The 19,443-nt window shown below is 46.3% G+C and overlaps 8 non-coding genes and 26 pseudogenes across 8 annotated transcripts; all 34 read right to left on the bottom strand.

The window, feature by feature from the left end:
* Window positions 1–26: 26 nt before the first annotated feature.
* Window positions 27–144, bottom strand: LOC148262706 (5S ribosomal RNA; annotated as a pseudogene).
* A 562-nt stretch (window positions 145–706) lies between these two features.
* On the bottom strand, window positions 707–825 carry LOC148262705 (5S ribosomal RNA; annotated as a pseudogene).
* A 204-nt stretch (window positions 826–1,029) lies between these two features.
* LOC148262704 (5S ribosomal RNA) lies at window positions 1,030–1,148 on the bottom strand (annotated as a pseudogene).
* A 561-nt stretch (window positions 1,149–1,709) lies between these two features.
* LOC148262703 (5S ribosomal RNA) lies at window positions 1,710–1,828 on the bottom strand. The gene has a single exon (XR_015820696.1). It is a non-coding gene; the product is annotated as a 5S ribosomal RNA (ribosomal RNA).
* A 558-nt stretch (window positions 1,829–2,386) lies between these two features.
* LOC148262702 (5S ribosomal RNA) lies at window positions 2,387–2,505 on the bottom strand. The gene has a single exon (XR_015819632.1). It is a non-coding gene; the product is annotated as a 5S ribosomal RNA (ribosomal RNA).
* A 505-nt stretch (window positions 2,506–3,010) lies between these two features.
* On the bottom strand, window positions 3,011–3,129 carry LOC148262701 (5S ribosomal RNA). Its single transcript, XR_015820958.1, has one exon. It is a non-coding gene; the product is annotated as a 5S ribosomal RNA (ribosomal RNA).
* A 205-nt stretch (window positions 3,130–3,334) lies between these two features.
* On the bottom strand, window positions 3,335–3,452 carry LOC148262700 (5S ribosomal RNA; annotated as a pseudogene).
* A 564-nt stretch (window positions 3,453–4,016) lies between these two features.
* Window positions 4,017–4,135, bottom strand: LOC148262699 (5S ribosomal RNA; annotated as a pseudogene).
* Window positions 4,136–4,344: 209 nt separating this feature from the next.
* LOC148262698 (5S ribosomal RNA) lies at window positions 4,345–4,463 on the bottom strand (annotated as a pseudogene).
* Window positions 4,464–5,609: 1,146 nt separating this feature from the next.
* LOC148262697 (5S ribosomal RNA) lies at window positions 5,610–5,728 on the bottom strand (annotated as a pseudogene).
* Window positions 5,729–5,937: 209 nt separating this feature from the next.
* Window positions 5,938–6,056, bottom strand: LOC148262696 (5S ribosomal RNA; annotated as a pseudogene).
* A 562-nt stretch (window positions 6,057–6,618) lies between these two features.
* LOC148262695 (5S ribosomal RNA) lies at window positions 6,619–6,737 on the bottom strand. Its single transcript, XR_015820496.1, has one exon. It is a non-coding gene; the product is annotated as a 5S ribosomal RNA (ribosomal RNA).
* Window positions 6,738–6,926: 189 nt separating this feature from the next.
* LOC148262694 (5S ribosomal RNA) lies at window positions 6,927–7,045 on the bottom strand (annotated as a pseudogene).
* A 562-nt stretch (window positions 7,046–7,607) lies between these two features.
* Window positions 7,608–7,726, bottom strand: LOC148262693 (5S ribosomal RNA; annotated as a pseudogene).
* A 561-nt stretch (window positions 7,727–8,287) lies between these two features.
* On the bottom strand, window positions 8,288–8,406 carry LOC148262692 (5S ribosomal RNA; annotated as a pseudogene).
* Window positions 8,407–8,968: 562 nt separating this feature from the next.
* On the bottom strand, window positions 8,969–9,087 carry LOC148262691 (5S ribosomal RNA). Its single transcript, XR_015820389.1, has one exon. It is a non-coding gene; the product is annotated as a 5S ribosomal RNA (ribosomal RNA).
* A 205-nt stretch (window positions 9,088–9,292) lies between these two features.
* Window positions 9,293–9,411, bottom strand: LOC148262690 (5S ribosomal RNA; annotated as a pseudogene).
* A 207-nt stretch (window positions 9,412–9,618) lies between these two features.
* LOC148262689 (5S ribosomal RNA) lies at window positions 9,619–9,737 on the bottom strand (annotated as a pseudogene).
* Window positions 9,738–9,941: 204 nt separating this feature from the next.
* On the bottom strand, window positions 9,942–10,059 carry LOC148262688 (5S ribosomal RNA; annotated as a pseudogene).
* Window positions 10,060–10,620: 561 nt separating this feature from the next.
* LOC148262687 (5S ribosomal RNA) lies at window positions 10,621–10,739 on the bottom strand (annotated as a pseudogene).
* Window positions 10,740–10,948: 209 nt separating this feature from the next.
* On the bottom strand, window positions 10,949–11,067 carry LOC148262686 (5S ribosomal RNA; annotated as a pseudogene).
* Window positions 11,068–11,272: 205 nt separating this feature from the next.
* LOC148262685 (5S ribosomal RNA) lies at window positions 11,273–11,390 on the bottom strand (annotated as a pseudogene).
* A 562-nt stretch (window positions 11,391–11,952) lies between these two features.
* Window positions 11,953–12,071, bottom strand: LOC148262684 (5S ribosomal RNA). The gene has a single exon (XR_015819785.1). It is a non-coding gene; the product is annotated as a 5S ribosomal RNA (ribosomal RNA).
* Window positions 12,072–12,276: 205 nt separating this feature from the next.
* LOC148262683 (5S ribosomal RNA) lies at window positions 12,277–12,395 on the bottom strand. The gene has a single exon (XR_015820472.1). It is a non-coding gene; the product is annotated as a 5S ribosomal RNA (ribosomal RNA).
* A 563-nt stretch (window positions 12,396–12,958) lies between these two features.
* On the bottom strand, window positions 12,959–13,077 carry LOC148262682 (5S ribosomal RNA; annotated as a pseudogene).
* Window positions 13,078–13,960: 883 nt separating this feature from the next.
* Window positions 13,961–14,079, bottom strand: LOC148262681 (5S ribosomal RNA; annotated as a pseudogene).
* Window positions 14,080–14,278: 199 nt separating this feature from the next.
* LOC148262680 (5S ribosomal RNA) lies at window positions 14,279–14,399 on the bottom strand (annotated as a pseudogene).
* Window positions 14,400–14,603: 204 nt separating this feature from the next.
* Window positions 14,604–14,721, bottom strand: LOC148262679 (5S ribosomal RNA; annotated as a pseudogene).
* Window positions 14,722–15,281: 560 nt separating this feature from the next.
* Window positions 15,282–15,400, bottom strand: LOC148262678 (5S ribosomal RNA; annotated as a pseudogene).
* A 205-nt stretch (window positions 15,401–15,605) lies between these two features.
* On the bottom strand, window positions 15,606–15,724 carry LOC148262677 (5S ribosomal RNA; annotated as a pseudogene).
* Window positions 15,725–16,283: 559 nt separating this feature from the next.
* Window positions 16,284–16,402, bottom strand: LOC148262676 (5S ribosomal RNA; annotated as a pseudogene).
* A 1,179-nt stretch (window positions 16,403–17,581) lies between these two features.
* On the bottom strand, window positions 17,582–17,700 carry LOC148262675 (5S ribosomal RNA). Its single transcript, XR_015821130.1, has one exon. It is a non-coding gene; the product is annotated as a 5S ribosomal RNA (ribosomal RNA).
* Window positions 17,701–17,905: 205 nt separating this feature from the next.
* LOC148262674 (5S ribosomal RNA) lies at window positions 17,906–18,024 on the bottom strand (annotated as a pseudogene).
* Window positions 18,025–18,939: 915 nt separating this feature from the next.
* On the bottom strand, window positions 18,940–19,058 carry LOC148262673 (5S ribosomal RNA; annotated as a pseudogene).
* Window positions 19,059–19,443: the final 385 nt, after the last annotated feature.

Below are 19,443 nucleotides of genomic sequence, written 5' to 3'. Positions count from 1 at the left end.
CGTCGAACGACCCATCGGAAAAAAAATTATTACGAAACGAGGACTTCCCAAGAGGTCACCCATCCGAGTACTACTCTCGCCCAAACACGCTTAACTACAGAGTTCTGATGGGATCAAGTGCATGAGTGCTGGTATGATGCCACTTGTTTAATTTTGCGCTTCAAATACAAACACTCCTTCTCTTTTCTTCCTCCTCCTGTCATTTATTTCCTTGTGCGTGCGCACTGCACCTCCCATACTCGTTCTAATATCAAGTAAAATGCCACGGCACCGTGACTCACATTTGCGAATAAACCTGCGGACCATAAAGCTAGTCCCGCGTAACGTCGAAAGAATCATCTGCAAAAAGATGGGTGCAACACGAGGACCTCACAAGAAAATGGGTGAAATATAAGGACTTCGCAGGAGGTCAACCATCCGAGTACTTTTCTCGCCCAAGCACCCTTAACTGCGGAGTTCTGATAGAATCCGTTGCATTAGTGCTGGTATGATCCCTCATGCTTCATTCTGCACTGCAAATACATACACTCTTTCTCCTCCCATCCCCCCACCTGTCATTTGTTTCCTTGTGCGTGCACTCTGCACCTCTCTTTCTCGTTCTAATATCAAGTAATATGTCCCGGCACCGTGACTCACCTTTGCAAATGAACCAGCGGTTTATAATTCCATTCGCGCGTAACGTCGAACAACCCATCCGAGAAAAAAAAAGGTGCAACACGAGGGCTTCCCAAGTGGTCACCCATCCGAGTACTACTCTCGCCCAAGCACACCTAACTGCGGAGTTCTGATGGGATCCGGGGCTTTAGTGCTGGTATGATCGCATCTGTTTAATTCTGCACTGCAAATACATACACTCCTTCTCCTTTCTTCCCCCTCCGTCATTTGTTTCCTTGTGCGTTCACACTTCATCTCTCCTTCTCGTTCTAATATCGATTAAAATGCCCCTGCTTCTTGACTCACATTTGCGTATAAACCAGCGGACCCTAGTTCCAAACTCGCGTAACATCGAACGACCCGTCTGAAAAAAAATTGGTGCGACACGAGGACTTTCCAGGAGGTCACCCATCCGAGTACTAATCTCACCCAAGCACACTTTACTGCGGAGTTCTGATGGAATCCAGTGCATTAGTGCTGGTATGATCGCACCTGTTTAATTTCGCGCTGCAAATACATAAACTCATTCCCCTTTCTTCCCCCTACCGTCATTTGTTTCCTTGTGCGTGCGCACTGCACCTCCCGTTCTCGTTCTAATATCAAGTAAAATGCTACAGCGCCGTGACTCACATTTGCGAATAAACCTGAGGACCATAATTTAAGTAGCGCGTAACGTCGAAAGAATCATCTGCAAAAAAATGGGTGCAACACGAGGACTTCACAAGAAAATGGGTGAAATATAAAGACTTCGCAGGAGGTAACCCATGCTAGTACTACTCTCGCCCAAGCACCCTTACCTACGGAGTTCTGATAGAATCCATTGCATTAGTGCTGGTATGATCGCACCTGTTTCATTTTGCGTTGAAAATACATACACTCCTTCTCCTTCCCTCCCCCTCCCATCAATTGTTTCCTTGTGCGTTCACACTGCACCTCTCCTTCTCGTTCTAACATCGATTAAAATGCCCCTGCTTCTTGACTCACATTTGCGTATAAACCAGCGGACCCTAGTTCCAGTCGCGCGTAACGTTGAACGTTAACGTCTGAAAAAAAAATTGGTGCGACATGAGGACTTCCCAGGAGGTCACCCATTCGAGTACTACTCTCACCCAAGCACACTTAACTACGGAGTTCTGACGGGATCCGGTGCATTAGTGCTGGTATGATCGCACTTGTTTAATTCTGCGCTGCAAATACATTAACTCCTTCTCCTTTCTTCCCCCTCCCGTCATTTGTTTCCTTGTGCGTGCGCACTGCACCTCCCGTGCTCGTTCTAATGTCAAGTAAAATGCTACGGTGTCGTGACGCACATTTGTAAATAAACCTGAGGACCATAATTCAAGTCGCGCGTATCGTCGTAAGAATCATCTGCAAAAAAATAGCTGCAACACGACGACTTCCTAAGAAAATGGGTGAAATATAAGGACTTCGCAAGTCACCCATCCTAGTGCTACTCTCGCCCAAGCACCCTTAACTTGCGGAGTTCTGAAAGAATCCGTTGCATTGGTATTGGTATGATTGCTCATGTTTCATTCTGCGCTGCAAATATATACACTTTTTCTCCCTCCATCCCCCCTCCTGTCATTTATTTCGTTGTGCGTGCACTCTGCATCTCTCCTTCTCGTTCTAATATCGATTAAAATGCCCCTACTTTTTGACTCACATTTGCGTATAAACCAGCGGACCCTAGTTCCAGTCGCGCTTAACGTCGAACGACCCGTCTGAAAAAAAATTAGTGCGACACGAGGACTTCCTAGGAGGTCACCCATCCGAGTACTACTCTCGCCCAAGCACACTTAACTGCGGAGTTCTGATGGGATCCGGTGCATTAGTGCTGGTATGATCGCACCTGTTTAATTCCGCGCTGCAAATACATAAACTCCTTCTCCTTTCTTCCCCCTCCCGTCATTTCTTTCCTTGTGCGTGCGCACTGCACCTCCCGTGCTCGTTCTAATATCAAGTAAAATGCTACGGTGCGGTGACTCACATTTGCGAATAAACCTGAGGACCATAATTCAAGTCGCGCGTATCGTCGAAAGAATCATCTGCAAAAGAATGGGTACAACACGAGGACTTCTTAAGAAAATGGGTGAAATATAAGGACTTCGCAGGAGGTCACCCATCCTAGTGCTACTCTCGCCCAAGCACTCTTAACTTGCGGAGTTCTAATAGAATCCGTTACATTGGTGCTGATATGATTGCTCATGTTTCATTCTGCGCTACAAATACATACACTTTCTCTTTCTCGTTCTAATATCAAGTAATATGCCCCGGCACCGTAACTCACCTTTTCAAATAAACCAGCGGTTTATAATTCCATTCACGCGTAAAGTTGAACAACCCATCTAAAAAAAAATAGGTGCAACACGAGGGATTCCCAAGTGGTCACCCATTCGAGTACTACTCTCGCCCAAGCACACTTAACTGCGGAGTTCTGATGGGATCCGGGGCTTTAGTGCTGGTATGATCGCACCTGTTTAATTTTGCGCTGCAAATACATACACTCCTTCTCCTTTCTTCCCCCTCCCGTCAATTGTTTCCTTGTGCATTCACACTGCACCTCTCATTCTCATTCTAATATCGATTAAAATGCCCCTGTTTCTTGACTCACATTTGCGTATAAACCAACGGACCCTAGTTCCAGTCGCGCGTAACGTCGAACGACCCGTCTGAAAAAAAATTGTTGCGACACGAGGACTTCCCAAGAGGTCACCCATCCGAGTACTACTCTCGCCCAAGCACGCTTAATTGCGGAGTTCTGATGGGATCCGGGGCATAAGTGCTGGTATGATCGCACAGGTTTAATTTCGCGCTGCAAATACATAAATTCCTTCCCCTTTCTTCCCCCTCTCATCATTTGTTTCCTTGTGCGTGCGCACTGCACCTCCCGTGCTCGTTCTAATATCAAGTAAAATGCTATGGTGTCGTGACTCACATTTGCGAATAAACCTGAGGACCATAATTCAAGTCGCGCGTATCGTCGAAAGAATCATCTGTAAAAAAATGGGTGCAACACGAGGACTTCCTAAGAAAATGGGTGAAATATAAGGACTTCGCAGGAGGTCACCCATCCTAGTGCTACTATCGCCCAAGCACCCTTAACTTGCGGAGTTCTGATAGAATCCGTTGCATTGGTACTGGTATGATTGCTCATGTTTCATTCTGCGCTGTAAATACATACACTTTTTCTTCCTCCATCCCCCCTCCCGTCATTAGTTTCCTTGTGCGTGCACTCTGCATCTCTCTTTCTCGTTTTAATATCGATTAAAATGCCCCTGCTTCTTGATTAACATTTGCGTATGAACTAGTGGACTCTAGTTCCAGTCGCGCGTAACGTCGAACGACTTGTCTGAAAAAAAAAATTAGTGCGACAAGAGGACTTCTCAGGAGGTCACCCATCCGAGTACTACTCTCGCCCAAACACACTTAACTGCGGAATTCTGATGGGATCCGGTGCATTAGTGCTGGTATGATCGAACCTGTTTAATTTCGCGCTGCAAATACATAAACTCCTTCTCCTTTCTTCCCCCTCCCGTCATTTGTTTTCTTGTGCGTGCGCACTGCACCTCTCGTTCTCGTTCAAATATCAAGTAAAATACCACGGCGCCGTGACTCACATTTGCGAATAAATCTGCGGACCATAATTAAAGTCGCGCGTAACGTCGAACGAGACACTTGAAAAAAAGAAAATGGGTGCCACACGAGAACTTCCCAGGAGGTAACCCATCATTGTACTACTTTCGCCAAAGCACACTTAACTGCGGAGTTCTGATGGGATCCGTTGCATTTGTGCTGGTATGATCGCACCCGTTTAATTCTGCGCTGCAAATATATAAACTCCTTCTCCTTTCTTGCCCCTCCTGTCATTTGTTTCCTTGTGCGTGCGTACTGCACCTCCCGTGCTCGTTCTAATATCAAGTAAAATGCTACAGTGCCGTGACTCACATTTGCGATAAACTTGAGGACCATAATTCAAGTCGCGCGTATCGTCGAAAGAATCATCTGCAAAAAAATGGGTGCAACACGAGGACTTCCTAAGAAAATGGGTGAAATATAAGGACTTCGCAGGAGGTCACCAATCCTAGAGCTACTCTCGCCCAAGCACCCTTAACTTGCGGAGTTCTGATAGAATCCGTTGCATTGGTGCTGGATGATTGCTCATGTTTCATTCTGCGCTGCAAATACATAAACTTTTTCTCCCTCCATCCCCCCTCCCGTCATTTGTTTCCTTGTGCGTGCACTCTGCATCTCTATTTCTCATTCTAATATCAATTAAAATGCCCCTGCTTCTTGACTTCCCAGGAGGTCACCCATCCGAGTACTACTCTCGCCTAAGCACACTTAAATGCGGAGTTTTGATGAGATCCGGTGCATTAGTGCTGGTATGATCGCAACTGTTTGATTTTACGCTGCAAATACATAAACTCATTCCCCTTTCTTCGTCCACCCGTCATTTGTTTCCTTGTGCGTGCGCACTGCACCTCCCGTTCTCGTTCTAATATCAAGTAAAATGCTACAGCGCCGTGACTCACATATGCGAATAAACCTGAGGACCATAATTCAAGTCACGCGTAACGTCGAAAGAATCATCTGCAAAAAAATGGGTGCAACACGAGGACTTCACAAGAAAATGGGTGAAATATAAGGACTTCGTAGGAGGTAACCCATGCTAGTACTACTCTCGCCCAAGCACCCTTACCTACGGAGTTCTGATAGAATCCGTTGCATTAGTGCTGCTATGATCGCACCTGTTTCATTTCGTGCTTAAAATACATACACTCCTTCTCTTTCCCTCCCCCTCCCATCAATTGTTTCCTTGTGCGTTCACACTGCACCTCTCCCTCTCGTTCTAATATCGATTAAAATGCCCCTGCTTCTTGACTCACATTTGCGTATAAACCAACAGACCATAGTTCCAGTCGCGCGTAACGTCGAACGACCCGTCTGAAAAAAAATTGGTGCGACACGAGGACTTACCAGGAGGTCACCCATCCGAGTACTACTCTCGCCCAAGCGCACTTAACTGGGGAGTTCTGATGGGATCCGGTGCATTAGTACTGGTATGATCGCACCCCTTTAATTCCGCGCTGCAAATACATAAACTCCTTCTCCTTTCCTCCCCCTCCCGTCATTTGTTTCCTTGTGCGTGTGCACTGCACCTCTCGTTCTCGTTCAAATATCAAGTAAAATGCCACGGCGCCGTGACTCACATTTGCGAATAAATCTGCGGACCATAATTAAAGTCACGCGTAACGTCGAACGGCACATCTGAAAAAAAGAAAATGGGTGCAACACGAGAACTTCCCAGGAGGTAACCCATCATTGTACTACTTTCGCCGAAGTACACTTAACTGCGGAGTTCTGATGGGCTCCGTTGCATTTGTGCTGGTATGATCGCACCCGTTTAATTCCGCGCTTCAAATACATAAACTCCTTCTCCTTTCTTCCCCCTCCCGTTATTTGTTTCCTTGTGCGTGCGCACTGCACCTCTCGTGCTCGTTCTAATATCAAGTAAAATGCTACGGTGCCGTGACTCAGATTTGCCAATAAACCTGATGACCATAATTCAAGTCGCGCGTATCGTCGAAAGAATCATCTGCAAAAAAATGGGTGCAACACGAGGACTTCCTAAGAAAATGGGTGAAATATAAGGACTTCGCAGGAGGTCACCAATCCTAGAGCTACTCTCGCCCAAGCACCCTTAACTTGCGGAGTTCTGATAGAATCCGTTGCATTGGTGCTTGTATGATTGCTCATGTTTCATTCTGTGCTGCAAATACATACACTTTTTCTCCCTTCATCCCCCCTCCCGTCATTTGTTTCCTTGTGCGTGCACTCTGGATCTCTCCTTCTCGTTCTAATATCGATTAAAATGCCCCTGCTTCTTGACTCACATTTGCGTATAAACCAGTGGACCCTAGTTCCAGTCGCTCGTAACGTCGAATGACCCCTCTGAAAAAAAAAGTAGTGCGACACGAGAACTTCCCAAGAGGTCACCCATCCGAGTACTACACTCGCCCAAACACACTTAACTGCGGAGTTCTGATGAGATCCGGTGCAATAGTGCTGGTATGATCGCACCCGTTTAATTTCGCGCTGCAAATACATAAACTCCCGTCATTTGTTTCCTTGTGCGTCAGCACTGCGCCTCTCGTTCTTATTCAAATATCAATTAAAATTCCACGTCGCCGTGACTCACATTTGCGAATAAATCTGCGGACCATAATTAAAGTCGCGCGTAACGTCGAACGGCACACCTGAAAAAAAGAAAATGGGTGCAACACGAGAACTTCCCAGGAGGTAACCCATCATTGTACTACTTTCGCCAAAGCACACTTAACTACGGAGTTCTGATGGGATCCGTTGCATTTGTGCTGGTATGATCGCACCCGTTTAATTCTGCACTGCAAATACATAAACTCCTTCTCCTTTCTTGCCCCTCCTGTCATTTGTTTCCTTGTGCGTGCGTACTGCACCTCCCGTGCTCGTTCTAATATCAAGTAAAATGCAACGGTGCCGTGACTCACATTTGCGAATAAACCTGAGGACCATAATTCAAGTCGCGCGTATCGTCGAAAAATTCATCTGCAAAAAAATGGGTGTAACACGAGAACTTCCTAAGAAAATTGGTGAAATATAAGGACTTCGTAGGAGGTCACCCATCCTAGTGCTACTCTCGCCCAAGCATCCTTAATTTGCGGAGTTCTGATAGAATCTGTTGCATTGGTGCTGGTATGATTGCTCATGTTTCATTCTGTGCTTTAAATACATACACTTTTTCTCTCTCCATCCCCCCTCCCGTTATTTGTTTCCTTGTGCGTGCACTCTGCATCTCTCCTTCTCGTTCTAATATCGATTAAAATTCCCGTGCTTCTTGATTCACATTTGCGTATAAATCAGTGGACCCTAGTTCCAGTCGCGCGTAACGTCGAACAACCCGTCAGAAAAAAAAATTAGTGCGACACAAGGACTTCCCAGGAGGTCACCCATTCGAGTACTACTCCCGCCCAAGCACACTTAACTGAGAAGTTCTGATGGGATCCGGTGCATTAGTGATGGTATGATCGCACCTTATTTTTCACGCTCCAAATACATAAACTCCTTCTCCTTTCTTCCCCCTCCGGTCATTTGTTTCCTTGTGGGTGCGCACTGCACCTCTCGTTCTCGTTCAAATATCAAGTAAAATGCCACGGCGCCGTGACTCACATTTGCGAATAAATCAGCGGACCATAATTAAAGTCACGCGTAACGGCGAACGACACATATGAAGAAAAAAAAATGGGTGCAACACAAGAACTTCACCAGAAAATGGGTGAAATATAAGGACTTCGCAGGAGGTAACCCATGCTAGTACTACTCTCGCCCAAGCACCCTTACCTACGAAGTTCTGATAGAATTCGTTCCATTAGTGCTGGTATGATCGCACCTATTTCATTTCGTGCTGAAAATACATATACTCCTTCTCCTTCCCTCCCCCTCCCATCAATTGTTTCCTTGTGCGTTCACACTGCACCTCTCTTTCTCGTTCTAATACGGATTAAAATGCCCCAACTTCTTGACTCACATTTGGGTATAAACCAGCGGACCATAGTTTCAGTCGCGCGTAACGTCGAACGACCCGTCTGAAATTAAATTTTTGCGACACAAGGACTTCCCAGGAGGTCACCCATCCGAGTACTACTCTCGCCCAAGCACAATTAACTGCGAAGTTCTGATGGGATCCGGTGCATTAGTGCTGGTATGATCGCACCCTTTTAATTCTGCGCTGCAAAAACATAAACTCCTTCTCCTTTCTTCCCGCTCCCGTCATTTATTTCCTTGTGCGTGCACACTGCACCTCCCGTGCTCGTTCTAATATCAATTAAAATGCTACGGTGCCGTGACTCACATCTGCAGTTAAACCTGAGGACTATAATTCAAGTCGCGCGTATCGTCGAAAGAATCATCTGCAAAAAAATGGGTGCAACACGAGGACTTGCTAAGAAAATGGGTAAAATATAAGGACTTCGCAGGAGGTCACCCATCCTAGAGCTACTCTCGCCCAAGCACCCTTAACTTGCGGAGTTCTGATAGAATCCGTTGCATTAGTGCTGGTATGATTGCTCATGTTTCATTCTGCGCTGCAAATACATACACTTTTTCTCCCTCCATCCCCCCTCCCGTCATTTGTTTCCTTTTGCGTGCACTCTGCATCTCTCCTTCTCGTTCTAATATCGATTAAAATGCCCCTGCTTCTTGACTCACATTTGCGTATAAACCAGTGGACCCTAGTTCAAGTCTTGCGTAACGTCGAACGACCCGTCCTAAAAAAAAATTAGTGCGACACGAGGACTTCCCAGGAGGTCACCCATCCGAGTACTACTCTCGCCCAAGCACACTTATCTGCGGAGTTCTGATGGGATCCGGTGCATTAGTGCTGGTATGATCGCACCAGTTTAATTTCGCGCTGCAAATACATAAACTCCTTCTCTTTTCTTCCCCCTCCCGTCATTTTTTTCCTTGTGCGTGCACACTGCACCTCCCGTGCTCGTTCTAATATCAAGTAAAATGCTACGGTGCCGTGACTCACATTTGTGAATAAACCTCAGGACCATAATTCAAGTCGCGCGAATCGTCGAAAGAATCATCTGCAAAAAAATGGGTGCAACACGAGAACTTCCCAGGAGGTAACCCATCAATGTACTACTTTCGCCAAAGCACACTTAACTGCGGAGTTCTGATGAAATCCGGTGCATTTGTGCTGGTGTGACCGCACCTGTTTAATTTCGTGCTGAAAATACATACACTCCTTCTTCCCTCCCCCCTCCCATCATTTGTTTCCTTGTGCGTTCACACAGCACCTCTCGTTCTCGTTCAAATATCAAGTAAAATGCCACGGCGCCGTGACTCACATTTGCGAATAAACCTGCGGACCATAATTAAAGTCGCGCGTAACGTCGAACGGCACATCTGAAAAAAAGAAAATGGGTGCAACACGAGAACTTCCCAGGAGGTAACCCATCATTGTACTACTTTCGCCAAAGCACACTTAACTGCGGAGTTCTGATGGGATCCGGTGCATTTGTGCTGGTGTGACCGCACCTGTTTAATTTCGTGCTGAAAATACATACACTCCTTCTTCCCTCCCCCCCTCCCATCATTTGTTTCCTTGTGCGTTCACACTGCACCTCTCCTTCTCGTTCTAATATCGATAAAAATGCCCCTGATTCTTGACTCACATTTGCGTATAAACCAGCGGACCATAGTTCCAGTCGCGCGTAACGTCGAACGACCCATCTGAAAAAAAATTATTGCGATACGAGGACTTCCCAAGAGGTCATCCATCCGAGTACTACTCTCGCCCAAGCACGCTTAACTGCATAGTTCTGATGGGATCCAGTGCATTAGTGCTGGTATGATGCCACTTGTTTAATTTTGCGCTTCAAATACATACACTCCTTCTCTTTTCTTCCTCCTCCTGTCATTTGTTTCCTTGTGCGTGCGCACTGCACCTCCCGTACTCGTTCTAATATCAAGTAAAATGCCACGGCGCCTTGACTCACTTTTGCGAATAAACCTGCGGACCATAAATCAAGTCGCGCGTAATGTCAAAAGAATCATCTGCAAAAAGATGGGTGCAACACGAGGACCTCCCAAGAAAATGGGTGAAATATAAGGACTTCATAGGAGGTCACCAATCCGAGTACTTTTCTCGCCCAAGCACCCTTAACTGCGGAGTTCTAATAGAATCCGTTGCATTAGTGCTGGTATGATCCATCATGTTTCATTCTGCACTGCAAATACATACACTCTTTCTCCTCCCATCCACCCTCCCGTCATTTGTTTCCTTGTGCGTGCACTCTGCATCTCTCTTTCTCGTTCTAATATCAAGTAATATGCTCCGGCACCGTGACTCACCTTTGCAAATGAACCAGCGGTTTATAATTCCAATCGCGCGTAACGTCGAACAACACATCCGAAAAAAAATAGGTGCAACACGAGGGCTTCCCAGGTGGTCACCGATCCGAGTACTACTCTCACCCAAGCACACTTAACTGCGGAGTTCTGATGGGATCGGGGGCTGTAGTGCTGGTATGATTGCACCTGTTTAACTTCGCGCTGCAAATACATACACTCCTTCTCCTTTCTTCCCCCTCCTGTCATTTGTATCCTTGTGCGTTAACACTTCACCTCTCATTCTCGTTCTAATATCGATTAAAATGCCCCTGCTTATTGACTCACATTTGCGAATAAATCTGCGGACCATAATTAAAGTCGCGCGTAACGTCGAACGACACATCTGAAAAAAAGAAACTGGGTGCAACACGAGAACTTCCCAGGAGGTAACCCATCATTGTACTACTTTCGCCAAAGCACACTTAACTGCGAAGTTCTGATGGGATCCGGTGCATTAGTGCTGGTGTGACCGCACCTGTTTAATTTCGTGCTGAAAATACATACACTCCTTCTTCCCTCCCCCCCCTCCCATCATTTGTTTCCTTGTGCGTTCACACTGCACCTCTCCTTCTCGTTCTAATATCGATAAAAATGCCCCTGATTCTTGACTCACATTTGCGTATAAACCAGCGGACCATAGTTCCAGTCGCGCGTAACGTCGAACGACCCATCTGAAAAAAAATTATTGCGATACGAGGACTTCCCAAGAGGTCATCCATCCGAGTACTACTCTCGCCCAAGCACGCTTAACTGCAGAGTTCTGATGGGATCCAGTGCATTAGTGCTGGTATGATGCCACTTGTTTAATTTTGTGCTTCAAATACATACACTCCTTCTCTTTTCTTCCTTCTCCCGTCATTTGTTTCATTGTGCGTGCGCACTGCACCTCCCGTAGTCGTTATAATATCAAGTAAAATGCCACGGCTCCGTGACTCAAATTTGCGAATAAACCTGCGAACCATAAATCAAGTCGCGCGTAACGTCGAAAGAATCATCTGCAAAAAGATGAGTGCAACACGAGGACCTCCCAAAAAAATGGGTGCAACACGAGAACTTCCCAAGTGGTCACCCATCCGAAGTACTACTCTCCCCCAAGCACCCTTAACTGTGGAGTTCTGATAGAATCCGTTGCATTAGTGCTGGTATGATCCCTCATGTTTCATTCTGCACTGCAAATACATACACTCTTTCTCCTTCCATCCCTCTTCCCGTCATTTGTTTCTTTGTGCGTGCACTCTTCATCTCTATTTCTCGTTCTAATATCAAGTAATATGCCCCGGCATCGTGACTCACCTTTGCAAATGAACCAGCGATTTATAATTCCATTCCCGCGTAACGTCGAACAACCCATCTGAAAAAAAATAGGTGCAACACGAGGGCTTCCCAAGTGGTCACCCATCCGAGTACTACCCTCGCCCAGGCACACTTAACTACGGGGTTCTAATGGGATCCGGAGCTTTAGTGCTGGTATGATCGCACCTGTTTAATTTCGCGCTGCAAATACATACACTCCTTCTCCATTCTTCCCCCTCCCGTCATTTGTTTCCTTGTGCGTTCACACTTCACCTCTCATTCTCGTTCTAATATCGATTAAAATGCCCCTGCTTCTTGACTCACATTTGCGTATAAACCAGCGGACCCTAGTTCCAGACGCGCGTAACGTCGAACGACCCGTCTGAAAAAAAATTGGTGCGACACGAGGACTTCCCAGGAGGTCACCCATCCGAGTACTAATCTCGCCCAAGCAAACTTCACTGCGGAGTTCTGATGGGATCCGGTGCATTAGTGCTGGTATGATCGCACCTGTTTAATTTTGCGCTGCAAATACATAAACTCATTCCCCTTTCTTCCCCCTCCCGTCATTTGTTTCCTTGTGCGTGCGCACTGTACCTCCCGTTCTCGTTCTAATATCAAGTAAAATGCTACAGCGCCGTGACTCACATTTGCGAATAAACCTGAGGACCATAATACAAGTCGCGTGTAACGTCGAAAGAATCATCTGTAAAAAAATGGGTGCAACACGAGGACTTCACAAGAAAATATGTCAAATATAAGGACTTCGCAGGAGGTAACCCATGCTAGTACTACTCTCGCCTAAGCACCCTTACCTACGGATTTCTGATAGAATCCGTTGCATTAGTGCTGGTATGATCGCACCTGTTTCATTTCGCGCTGCAAATACATACACTCCTTCTCCTTTCCTCCCCCTCCCGTCATTTGTTTCCTTGTGCGTGCGTAATGCACCTCTCGTTCTCGTTCAAATATCAAGTAAAATGCCACGGCGCCGTGACTCACATTTGCGAATAAATCTGCGGACCATAATTAAAGTCGCGCGTAACGTCGAACGGCACATCTGAAAAAAAGAAGATGGGTGCAACACGAGAACTTCCCAGGAGGTAACCCATCATTGTACTACTTTCGCCAAAGCACACTTCACTGCGGAGTTCTGATGGGATCCGGTGCATTTGTGCTGGTGTGACCGCACCTATTTAATTTCGTTCTGAAAATACATAAACTCCTTCTTCCCTCCCCCCCTTCCATCATTTATTTCCTTGTGCGTTCACACTGCACCTCTCCTTCTCGTTCTAATATCGATTAAAATGCCCCTGATTCTTGACTCACATTTGCGTATAAGCCAGCGGACCATAGTTCCAGTTGCGCGTAGCGTCGAATGACCCATCTGAAAGAAAATTTTTGCGGTAGGAGGACTTCCCAAGAGGTCACCCATCCGAGTATTAATCTCGCCCAAGCACACTTAACTGCAGAGTTCTGATGGGATCTAGTGCATTAGTGCTGGTATGATGCCACTTGTTTAATTTTGCGCTTCAAATACATACACTCCTTCTCTTTTCTTCCTCATCCCGTCAATTGTTTCCTTGTGCGTGCGAACTACACCTCCCGTACTCGTTCTAATATCAAGTAAAATGCCACGGCGCCGTGAATCACATTTGCGAATAAACCTGCGGACCATAAATCAAGTCGCGCGTAACGTCGAAAGAATCATCTGCAAAAAGATGGGTGCAACACGAGGACCTCCCAAGAAAATGGGTGAAATATAAGGACTTCGCAGGAGGTCACCCATCCGAGTACTTTTCTCGCCCAAGCACCCTTAACTGCGGAGTTCTAATAGAATCCGTTGCATTAGTGCTGGCATGATCCCTCATGTCTCATTCTGCACTACAAATACATACACTCTTTCTCCTCCCATCCCCCCTCCCGTCATTTGTTTCCTTGTGCGTGCACTCTGCATCTCTCTTTCTCGTTCTAATATCAAGTAATATGCCCCGGCACCGTGACTCACCTTTGAAAATGAACCAGCGGTTTATAATTCAAATCGCGCGTAACGTCGAACAACACATCCGAAAAAAAATAGGTGCAACACGAGGGCTTCCCAGGTGGTCACCGATCCGAGTACTACTCTCACCCAAGCACACTTAACTGCGGAGTTCTGATGGGATCGGGGGCTGTAGTGCTGGTATGATTGCACCTGTTTAACTTCGTGCTGCAAATACATACACTCCTTCTCATTTCTTCCCCCTCCCGTCATTTATTCCCTTGTGCGTGCGCACTGCACCTCTCGTTCTCGTTCAAATATCAAGTAAAATGCCACGGCGCCGTGACTCACATTTGCGAATAAATCTGCGGACCATAATTAAAGTCGCGCGTAACATCGAACGGCACATCCGAAAAAAAGAAACTGACGAGAACTTCCCAGGAGGTAACCCATCATTGTACTACTTTCGCCAAAGCACACTTAACTGCGGAGTTCTGATGGGATCCGGTGCATTAGTGCTGGTGTGACCGCACCTGTTTAATTTCGTGCTGAAAATACATACACTCCTTCTTCCCTCCCCCCCTCTCATCATTTGTTTCCTTGTGCGTTCACACTGCACCTCTCCTTCTCGTTCGAATATGGATTAAAATGCCCCTGATTCTTGACTCACATTTGCGTATAAACCAGCGGACCATAGTTCCAGTCACGCGTAACGTCGAACGACCCATCTGAACAAAAATTGTTGCAATACAAGGACTTCTCAAGAGGTTACCCATCCGAGTACTACTCTCGCCCAAGCACACTTAACTGCAGAGTTCTGATGGGATCAAGTGCATTAGTGCTGGTATGATGCCACTTGTTTAATTTTACACTTCAAATACACACACGCCTTCTCTTTTCTTCCTCCTCCCGTCATTTGTTTCCTTGTGCGTGCGCACTGCACCTCCCGTACTCGTTCTAATATAAAGTAAAATGCCACGGCGCCGTGACTCACCTTTGCAAATGAACCAGCGGTTTATAATTCCATTCGCGCGTAACATCGAAAGAATCATCTCCAAAAAGATGGGTGCAACACGAGGACCTGCCAAGAAAATGGGTGAAATATAAGGACTTCGCAGGAGGTCACCCATCCGAGTACTTTTCTCGCCCAAGCACCCTTAACTGCAGAGTTCTGATAGAATCCGTTCCATAGGTGCTGGTATGATCCATCATGTTTCATTCTGCACTGCAAATACATACACTCTTTCTCCTCCCATCCCCCCTCCCGTCATTTGTTTCCTTGTGCGTGCACTCTGCATCTCTCTTTCTTGTTCTAATATCAAGGAATATGACCCGGCACTGTGACTAACCTTTGCAAATGAACCAGCGGTTCATAATTCCATTCGCGCGTAACGTCGAACAACCCATCCGAAAAAAATAGGTGCAACACGAGGGCTTCCCAGGTGGTCACCCATCCGAGTACTACTCTCGCCCAAGCACACTTAACTGCGGAGTTCTGATGGGATCCGGGGCTTTAGTGCTGGTATGATCGCATAAGTTTATATTTGCGCTGCAAATACATACACTCCTTCTCCTTTCTTCCCCCTCCCGTCATTTGTTTCCTTGTGCGTGCACTCTGCATCTCTCTTTCTCGTTCTAATATCGATTAAAATGCCCCTGCTTCTTGACTCACATTTGCGTATAAACCAGCGGACCCTAGTTCCAGTCGCGCGTAATGTCGAACGACCCGTCTGAAAAAAAATTAGTGCGACACGAGGACTTCCCAGGAGGTCACCCATCCGAGTACTAATCTCGCATAAGCACACTTAATTGCGGAGTTCTGATAGGATCCGGTGCATTAGTGATGGTATGATCGCACCCATTTAATTTTGCGCTGCAAATACATAAACTCATTCCCCTTTCTTCCCCCTCCCGTCATTTGTTTCCTTGTGCGTGCGCACTGCACCTCCCGTTCTCGTTCTAATATCAAGTAAAATGCTACAGCGCCGTGACTCACATTTGCGAATAAACCTAAGGACCATAATACAAGTCGCGCGTAACGTCGAAAGAATCATCTGCAAAAAAATGGGTGCAACACGAGGACTTCACAAGAAAATGGGTGAAATATAAGAACTTCACAAGAGGTAACCCATGCTAGTACTACTCTCGCCCAAACACCCTTACCTACGGAGTTCTGATAGAATCCGTTGCATTAGTGCTAGTATGATCGCACCTGTTTCATTTCGCGCTGCAAATACATACACTCCTTCTCCTTTCTTCCCCCTCCCGTCATTTGTTTCCTTGTGCGTGCGCACTGCACCTCTCGTTCTCGTTCAAATATCAGGTAAAATGCCACGGCGCCGTGACTCACATTTGCGAATAAATCTGCAGACCATATTTAAAGTCGCTCGTAACGTCGAACGGCACATCTGAAAAAAAAAGGGTGCAACACGAGAACTTCCCACGAGGTAACCCATCATTGTACTACTTTCGCCAAAGCACACTTAACTGCGGAGTTCTGATGGTATCCGGTGCATTTGTGCTGGTATTATCGCACCTGTTTAATTTCGCGCTGCAAATACATACACTCATTCCCCTTTCTTCCCCCTCCCGTCATTTGTTTCCTTGTGCGTGCGCACTTTACCTCCCGTTCTCGTTCTAATATCAAGTAAAATGCCACGGTGCCGTGACTCACATTTGCGAATAAACCTAAGGACCATAATTCAAATCGCGCGTGACGTCGAAAGAATCATCTGCAAAAAAATGGGTGCAACACGATGAATTTTACAAGAAAATGGGTGAAATATAAGGACTTCGCAGGAGGTAACCCTTGCTAGTACTACTCTCGCCTAAGCACCCTTACCTACGGATTTCTGATAGAATCCGTTGCATTAGTGCTGGTATGATCGCACCTGTTTCATTTCGCGCTGCAAATACATACACTCCTTCTCCTTTCTTCCCCCTCCCGTCATTTGTTTCCTTGTGCGTGCGCACTTTACCTCCCGTTCTCGTTCTAATATCAAGTAAAATGCCACGGTGCCGTGACTCACATTTGCGAGTAAACCTGAGGACCATAATTCAAATCGCGCGTAACGTCGAAAGAATCATCTGCAAAAAAATGGGTGCAACACGATGAATTTTACAAGAAAATGGGTGAAATATAAGGACTTCGCAGGAGGTAACCCTTGCTAGTACTACTCTCCCCCAAGCACCCTTACCTACGGAGTTCTGATAGAATCTGTTGCATTAGTGCTGGTATGATCGCACCTGTTTCATTTTGTGCTGAAAATACATACACTCCTTCTCCTTCCCTCCCCCTCCCATCAATTGTTTCCTTGTGCGTTCACACTGCACCTCTCTTTCTCGTTCTAATATCGATTAAAATGGGTGCAACACGAGGACATCACAAGAAAATGAGTGAAATATAAGGACTTCGCAGGAGGTAACCCATGCTAGTACTACTCTCGCCCAAGCACCCTTACCTACGGAGTTCTGATAGAATCCGTTGCATTAGTACTGGTATGATCGCGCCTGTTTCATTTCGTGCTGAAAATACATACACTCCTTCTCCTTCCCTCCCGCTCCCATCAATTGTTTCCTTGTGCGTTCACACTGCACCTCTCTTTTTCGTTCTAATATCGATTAACATGCCTCTGCTTCTTGACCCACATTTGCGTATAAACCAGCGGACCCTAGTTCAAATCCTGCGTAACGTCGAACAACCCGTCTGAAAAAAAAATGTTGCGACACGAGGACTTCCCAGGAGGTCACCCATCTGAGTACTACTCTCGCCCAAGCACACTTAACTACGGAGTTCTGATGGGATCCGGTGCATTAGTGCTGGTATGATCGCACCTATTTCATTTTGTGCTGAAAATACACACACTCCTTCTCCTTCCCTCCCCCTCCCATCAATTGTTTCCTTATGCGTTCACACTGCACCTCTCCTTCTCGTTCTAATATTGATTAAAATGCCCCTGCTTCTTGACTCACATTTGCGTATAAACCAGCGGACCCTAGTTCCAGTCGCGTGTAACGTCGAACAACCTGACTGAAAAAAAATTGGTGCAACACGAGGACTTCCCAGGAAATCACCCATCCGAGTACTACTCTCGCCCAAGCACACTTAACTGCGGAGTTCTGATAGGATTCGGTGCATTAATGCAGGTATGATCGCACCCGTCTAATTCCACGCTGCAAATACATAAACTCCTTCTCCTTTCTTCCCCCTCCTGTCATTTGTTTCCTTGTGTGTGCGCAATGCACCTCCCGTGCCCGTTCTAATATCAAGTAAAATGCTACGGTGCCATGACTCATATTTGCGAATAAACCTGAGGACCATAATTCAAGTCGCGCGTATCGTCGAAAGAATCATCTGCAAAAAAATGGGTACAACACGAGGACTTCATAAGAAAATGGGTGAAATATAAGGACTTCGCAGGAAGTCACCCATCCTAGTGTTACTCTCGCCCAAGCACCTTTAACTTGCGGAGTTCTGATAGAATCCGTTGCATTGGTGCTGGTATGATTGCTCATGTTTCATTCTGAGCTGCAAATACATATACTTTTTCTCCCTCCATCCCCCCTCCCGTCATTTGTTTCCTTGTGCGTGCACTCTGCATCTCTCTTTCTCGTTCTAATATCGATTAAAATGCCACTGCTTCTTGACTCACATTTGCGTATAAACCAGTGGACCCTTGTTCCAGTCGCGCGTAACGTCGAACGACCCGTCTGGAAAAAAATTGGTGCGACACGAGAACTTGACAAGAAAATGGGTGAAATATAAGGACTTCGCAGGAGGTAACCCATGCTAGTACTACTCTCGCCCAAGCACCCTTACCTACGGAGTTCTGATAGAATTCGTTGCATTAGGGCTGGTATGATCGCACCTGTTCTATTTCGTGCTGAAAATACATACACTCCTTCTCCTTCCCTCCCCCTCTCATCAATTGTTTCCTTGTGCGTTCACACTGCACCTCTCCTTCTCGTTCTAATATCGATTAAAATACCCCTGCTTCTTGACTCACATTTGCGTATAAACCAGCAGACCCTAGTTCCAGTCCCGCGTAACGTCGAACGACCCGTCTGAAAAAAAAATGGTGCGACACGAGGACTTCCCAGGAGGTCACCCATCCGAGTGCTACTCTCGCCCAAGCACACGTAACTGCGAAGTTCTGACGGGATCCGGTGCATTAGTGCTGGTATGATCGCACCCGTTTAATTCTGCGCTACAAATACATAAACTCCTTCTCCTTTCTTCCCCCTCCCGTCATTTGTTTCCTTGTGCGTGCGCACTGCACCTCCCGTGCTCGTTCAAATATCAAATAAAATGCTACGGTGCCGTGACTCACATTTGCGAATAAACCTGAGGACTATAATTCAAGTCGCGCGTATCGTCGAAAGAATCATCTGCAAAAAAATGGGTGCAACACGAGGACTTCCTAAGAAAATTGGTAAAATATAAGGACTTCGCAGGAGGTCACCCATCCTAGTGCTACTCTCGCCCAAGCACCCTTAACTTGCGGAGTTCTGATTGAATCCGTTGCATTGGTGCTGGTATGATTGCTCATGTTTCATTCTGCGCTGCAAATACATACACT

The sequence above is a fragment of the Carica papaya genome, chromosome 5, assembly GCF_054855325.1.
Source record: "Carica papaya isolate Zhongbai chromosome 5, ASM5485532v1, whole genome shotgun sequence".
NCBI lineage: Eukaryota > Viridiplantae > Streptophyta > Magnoliopsida > Brassicales > Caricaceae > Carica > Carica papaya.
The sequence above is the reverse complement of the archived record's forward strand: the minus strand, read 5'-3'. Positions and strand labels throughout refer to the sequence as shown.